Consider the following 7,371-nt stretch of genomic DNA (forward strand, 5'->3'; position numbering starts at 1 on the left):
TTCTTACTTTTTTAATAGCTTGTATTTTCTTTCTCACTGCATATCAAGCAATTACCATATATGAAATTTGGTATATAAATAAACTTGCCTTGCAATGAAGCTAAATATATAAATAAATACATCATCATGTTGATTATATACATATATATATATATTATATATATATATATATATATATAAACTCTTACGACAATCATGTCTTCTAATATCTTCAATTGTTGTGTATACTGAGCTGCAGCGGACACATTTGTAAACATCTTCACTTGGACCCATTGTGTGAGCTATCTCTTTAATACCGCGTGGTTTATATACATGTTGCTGCTGATTGGACTGACATATTTGACACACCCACCAAACGAAAAAAAACGCATCTCAAACCCGTTGCACACCGGTGCGCACCGTTTCCAGGAAACATGACGTTCAACCGGAAACCGTAGCAAAACGTTGCGCACCGGTTTGAGCGTTGAACGTGCCCCAGGTCTAGCATCTATACACTCTGACCGCCCTTCTCATGTGGACGCTGGTCAGGATCATTAACCCATTTACGCCCACCGGCACGTTGTAAGTATTTTTCTAGATATTATCCATGTTTTATATCTCAATGACACGCAAGCAAACAACCAAATAAAGGATTTCAAGAAAAAAAAGGTATTAACTTCCTTCCTGTCACAAGAGGCTGCCAACTTCCTACCCCTACTTCCAGGAAGCATAGCGAAGGCAAACCCTCCCAAAGAAAGGTTATTTTCATGTTACAAATAAGTATTTTTTGTTGACATATATATATATATATACATAATCGTGAAGGTGTCTAGAATCATCCAAACAAAACAAATATCTTACAACAGATCTATAGTTATTTGTATAGTCAAAAGTCAAAACGGCAACAATAGTTGCCGATGGGCAAATGACTTGTAAGTACATATAATGGGGAAATGGGGTATACTGTGTTAACAGGTTAATAAATCAAGATTTTTGGTCTTGTTTAATGCTTTTTGCTTTCATAATATCCAACCTAAAATGTAACTTAACCCTTTAACTGACATCTCTACTGTATAGTAGACCTTAATTCGATAGGGAAAAATATAATATTTTATGATATGTCTTGTAAGGGCCAAAATATTGAGGACCCTTCATCCAGTTTGGAATGGATGTGTTTCATTCTAATCGGTCAAGGACCCTAATTCTTTTTATGACTAGTAGCTTACGATTCCATTATAATGTGGAAATTCAGAGTTTACGTTTACATTATTATATGAAATCACCTATTACAGTCAGCCATTGAATACTATGGGACAATATTTTTTGTTATAGATGTAATTTTTTCGTCATTCTATTTATTTATTTTCATTTAACTTTTTGATACGCAATGCACTGTTGGGGCAACTTAATGGCTGCACTTAGTTCCACCATTTTTAGACAAATGCAAATTTGTTGTTTGTTGTGTTTTCATATTCAAAAGATTATAAGATAGATGCAGGTTTTTTGAGTTTGCATTGAACGTTCTTCGACTTTTATACATAATACATTTGTTTATGAATAAAGATTGATCTGTTGAAAGCAGTTATTTTGAGTTAGATGCCAAATATTCTCCTCTTATTCAAATTTGACATTGAAGGGGTGCATACAACTTATTTGCCCACCGGCAACTATAGTTGCCGCACATTCAAATACGATTTTTAAGAAGAAAAGAAAAACCTGGGGAAAATAAATGCAGAACATGTTCACATAGGACACTATTAACATGACTATATGCATGAAACCATTCAGAAATATTTGGGATGATACTTGCAAATGGGTTAATACTTGCAAAATACCAGACACAAAGTTTGCTCTTTGCAGGAATTCAGTTTTATTAATGACCAGGAGATCACTGGTCACAACAAGCAAGAGATTCTTTGAACAGAAAGATAAATCCCAGTCAACACGTGAGATCATGCGATGATCACAGTGACATCACACCATTCTTATACTGTGATACTCACAATGAGTAATATATGAGCTCATTGTGAGTTTAAAATGTTGAGCAGATTGAGAGGAGGCAGTTCAAATATCAGTCACCGGGGGGACATTCTACTTGCTTCTCAACACTGGAAAAACATGGAGACTGCAGGATTTGTTAGCAAACCGTTGGACTCAGCATGGAATTGTTACACTGGAGAAATGGTGAGTGGTCTCTTTATTGCTATTCACATACGCTCATATGTCATTATAATGCTAATATGCACTGTGGCCTGGCCCTGTGCTAGCCGAGTTCTGGCACATGGCCAGGTACATGTGAACCTGCCATCTTGCCAGCTCAGGTTGAATCACCTGGCTTCAGTAATCCCACCTGCTGGCTAGCACAGTAAACTCACACTAAACTAACAGAATGAGAGTTTAACACAATGATATCACGTGGTGCGCTCACAGTATGAGTGTTCTGGGGTCATGAGCTCATGAGATCAAATTGTTGACTGGAATGTACATTTATATCTTACTGTTGAGTAAAAATCAATGTCACTCAAGTCTTCTTCGCTGTAATTGGTTATACTGTTCTGGTTTGTAATGACCTAAGCTAAACACATGACTGTTACTTCTAATGGTAAGCACTTTTTGGGTACATCTAGATTCCTTCATGGTGTGATGCATGGTCTTTGACCTGGGGCCAGTTGCATAAACTAAGCCATTATGTTAAGACAGTGTTTTAAGATCTAGTATGAGCCACTAGCAGTTAGGCAAGTGGCATTCAGTCTAACTTTTCGTATCAAATTAGGCCAGTCTATGTTTTTATGAAACTGATTTAAAAAAAATGATGAACAGTCTTAAAGAAAAAAATGTGTCTAACTTGTAAGACTAGTCTTAACGGTTTATGCAACTGACCCCTGAGTTTCACAGACAGGGCTTAGATTAAGCCAGGATTAGGCCTTAGTTCAATTTAAAGGATTAGTTCACTTTAAAATGAAAATGTCCTGATAATTTACACACCCCCATCTCATACAAGATGTTCATGTGTTTCTTTCTTCAGTTGAAAAGAAATACAGTTTCTTGAGGAAAACATTCCAGGATTTTTCTCCACATAATGGACTTCCATTGCAACCAATGGGTTGAAGGTCCAAATCAATGCAATTTCAAAGGCTCTGCGCGATCTAGCGAAACCATCTGTCATTTTCTAAAAAACAAACATTTATATACTTTTTAACCACAAATGCTTGACTTCTGTGTTCTGTTTCTTCACGGCGTATGGCACCTTTTACAAAAATAAAGGTAAAACAACGATATTGGACGATTTTAATGTTGGAGAACATGAGATGGAGTTTTTCGGCACTGGGTCGGTACAGCTCAATAATGCATTTTAGACTGGGACTAGGTTTAAGCCGCGTCTGTGAAACCTGTTGAGTCTGCACATTCCATGTCAAAATACACTTTTGACCAATTCTGAGGCCGTTACATAAAACATTTCCATCACATCACACAACCAAGTCAAGTCAACTTTATTTATATGGCGCTTTTTACAATGCCGATTGTTTCAAAGCGGCTTCACAGTGTTAAACAGGAAAATAATGCAACAGAATTTGATTCGGCTGTACAGCCGCTCTGGAGAAAACGGTGATGTTATCCAGCTCATTTCAATGATCATATAGTGGTGGGCAGATCAGTCATTTAGTTGAACATTTATTTGAATATTTAGTTGAAAATTAACCTACTTACATACATGATACATACTTATATAAAACTTGTTGCATCTGAATTATGTGTAGAGATCTGGTCCTACCTTTTTAAAGTCAGTCACATAAAAAGCTAGATCGGTCTAGTTTGAATTGGAAAAGTATTACCCTTGGGAAATGCTAGTTGGCCAAGCCAGTGCTTAACATTCTATTCTTAGTATTTTTGCCATATAAAGAAATAGGAGAAAACACGGTAGTCAGGCCTGGTTCTACGGGGGTGCTCAAACGCAAGCAAACGCACCCTCAGTTGATACTGTTTGGCAGATTTGCAAATTTGTGTTCGAGCTCTGGAGAGCGTCAAATGCATCTATTTACAGCGAGTTTTTGCAGCGGTGAGTAATGTAGCCAATGGTAAAATTATGGTACATTTATATAGCGCTTTCAACAGACCCATGGCCATCCAAAGTGCTTTACACATTGCCTCACATTCACCCATTCATACACCGGCGGCGGTGTCAGCCATGCAAGGCGCCATCCAGCTCGTCGGGAGAGTTAGGGGGAGCTGGGGTTAGGTGTCTTGCTCATCGACACCTTGACACATGGGCTGCATCCGAAACCTGGAAAATGCTTCCTTTGGAGGACACATTTCAAGGCTGGAAGGCACCAAGGCACGTCCGAATCTAATGTTAGCTTCACTTCCTGTCTCCTGAGAGACATCTGATGGATTTTTGAAGGCAGCATATTTGTATCTTTCGCTGCCTTTGATATCCCACAATCCTGTGCTTTCCATTCTGTGACAGCTGACCTGGAAAAAAAAGATGGCGTCCGAAAGTTGCATTTGCTGGTCAGTTTTTGTGTAAATGTACGTTTTTTTTACCAACATTTTCTACTTCTGATGTCATTTCTAGCGAGAAATTACTAATGTAGTAATTAAATATGTATTTAGTTCTCACCAAAGCTCTCTCTATTTTGCTGTAGATCATTACACTGGCATTCCACGTCCCTAAAGCCAAATTCCGTGTCCAGAGATCGGGTCGTCGGGGTCCTCGCCTTCGACTGTTGCCCGATCCACTAAGCACCGACGCCTTACGATCCCTCCTGCAGGTGGTGAGCCCACAGGAGGGTGGCCCCATGTCGCTCCTTCGGGCTGAGCCCGGCCGGGCCCCGTAGGTGGAGGCCCGGCCACCAGGCGCTCGCATACGAGCCGCAACCCCGGGCCTGGCTCCAGGGTGGGGCCCCAGCTGCGCCATAAGTCAGTCGGAAAAAGGTGGATTGCCCACTTCAGGTTGGTGGAGAGTTCCTGCCTCAGGTGGAGGAGTTCAGGTATCTCGGGGTCTTGTTCACGAGTGAGGGGAGGATGGAACGGGAGATTGACAGACGGATCGGTGCAGCGTCTGCAGTAATGCGGTCGATGTACTGGTCTGTCGTGGTGAAGAAGGAGCTGAGCTGTAAGGCGAAGCTCTCGATTTACCGGTCAATCTACGTTCCTACTCTCACCTTTGGTCATGAGCTGTGGGTCATGACCGAAAGGACAAGATCCCGGATACAGGCGGCCGAAATGAGTTTTCTCCGTAGGGTGGCTGGGCGCTCCCTTAGAGATAGGGTGAGAAGCTCGGTCACTCGGGAGGAGCTCAGAGTAGAGTAGAGCCGTTGCTCCTCCACATCGAGAGGAACCAGCTGAGGTGGCTCGGGCATCTATATCGGATGCCTCCTGGACGCCTTCCCAGGGAGGTGTTCCAGGCACGTCCCACCGGGAGGAGGCCCCGGGGAAGACCTAGGACACGCTGGAGGGATTATGTCTCCCGGCTGGCCTGGGAACGCCTCGGGGTCCCCCCGGAAGAGCTGGAGGAAGTGGCTAGGGAGAGGGAAGTCTGGGTGTCTCTGCTTAGACTGTTGCCCCCGCGATCCGGCCCCGGATAAGCGGAAGATAATGGATGGATGGATGATTACACTGCCTTAGAAGTCTGTCCGAAATTAGTTTTGTGAGGTGCCTTCATGCACAAACACTGCCTTACAAGCCATTGTCTGATAAGGCAGCGAGGCAATGAGTCAGCTGCCTAGGTTTTCGGCCGCAGCCTTGGTCAGGTGGAACCGGGGATTGAACCACCAACCTTCCGGTTTGTAGACAACCTATGAACCACTGAGCCACTGCCACCAATCACAGATATAGTTATTGATCTCTCAAACACAATCAGAATCTCACCGCTCAAAACGCCAGAGTTTTTAGGCTATTCAGTGCTAAGTTAATGCGAAACCTCTCATTAACAAACAAAGTCAGTAAGATATTTTTTGATGACAACTTCATTTTTATAACGGAACTTTGTTGCGATGAACTGACAAAGCAAGAGCATTTTAGTGATTGTAGCGATCTTGGCTCACTTTCAAGGCTACAGTCTGTAACATTCATTGAATAAAACTGTTGCTGCTAAGAGGACCGATGTCCAATCACATGCTGCAAAGTTTCGGAAGTGACCATCTAAATATAAATATCCTCCTGAGACCCAGAATAGAGGTTTTGACTAATTTAGCAAATATCTCTGACAACATACACAGTTTTAAGTCTGGATATTCTTATGAAATTCAAGACTTGTGAAAATATTATTACACGTCTTTTTACATTACATATTGTCCCAAAACACATTAATATGCAAATTAGATACAGCGTATAGCTGCATTGCCTAGAATGGGAAGGGTATATCAAATTATTCTGTATCTTTCATAACATTGAGAATCATCTTTATACAAAATTTGGATAAAAAAACCTTGAAGAAAGGTTTTTTTTTTCAATAGAAAAAAAATCCCATTGTTTGTCTATTCATGTCTTTTAATTGTCTCAATAAATATGTTCTGGTGTCAAAAAAAATGACAGAAAAAAAAAATTCTAAATTCTCTGAATCTTTTTTTCTGGTTCTCAGGAAGATGACATGTTAAAATGCTAGTAACGCATAAAGCAATGTAAAGGCAGACTAATAGAATAATAGACAATTTGCAGCAAAATATTTTTGAAATTCCAATTATTGGTAAATTAGGCCTACATGTAAATAAATAATCATACATTTCTCACTGTACCCTGCTGTGGTGGAGCCGCTGCTTAGCCTGCACTTTGATCTACAGCAAAATAGAGAGATCTTTGGTGAGAACTAAACACATATTTAATTACTACATTAGTAATTTCTCAATAGAAATGACAGAAGTGGAAAATATTGGTAAAAAACGTACATTTACACACAAACCAACTGACCAACAAACGCAACTTTCGGACGCCATCTTTTTTTCCAGCTCAACTGTCACATATTAATGGGAAGCACAGGATAGTTTGATAGCAAAGGCAGCGAAGGATACAAATATGCTGCCTTCAAAAATCGATCAGATGAAGGTATCTCTGGAGACAGGAAGTGAAGCTAACATTAGATTCGGATGTGCCTTGATGCTTTTCTGCCTTGGAATGTGTCCTCCGAAGGAAGCATTTTCCAGGTTTCGGACGCAGCCATCACTTCACAGGAAGTGGAGAGTGAAAATCACCCAACTGTCATTGGCGTCGCATCACCACTAAAAACGATGGAGCACAGCCGTTGGAAGAGTTTACGTATGCATTTGAATATAGTTATTATTATACAAACTAGAGTATTTATGAATGGTTATGGCAATGACTGTTATATTCGCATATTCTATTGTATGACTATGTAGGCCTAAACAATAATTTTACTTTATTTACCTTAGGAATGTT

This window comes from Gobio gobio (assembly GCF_949357685.1).
Source record: "Gobio gobio genome assembly, chromosome: 23".
Taxonomy (NCBI): Eukaryota; Metazoa; Chordata; class Actinopteri; order Cypriniformes; family Gobionidae; genus Gobio; species Gobio gobio.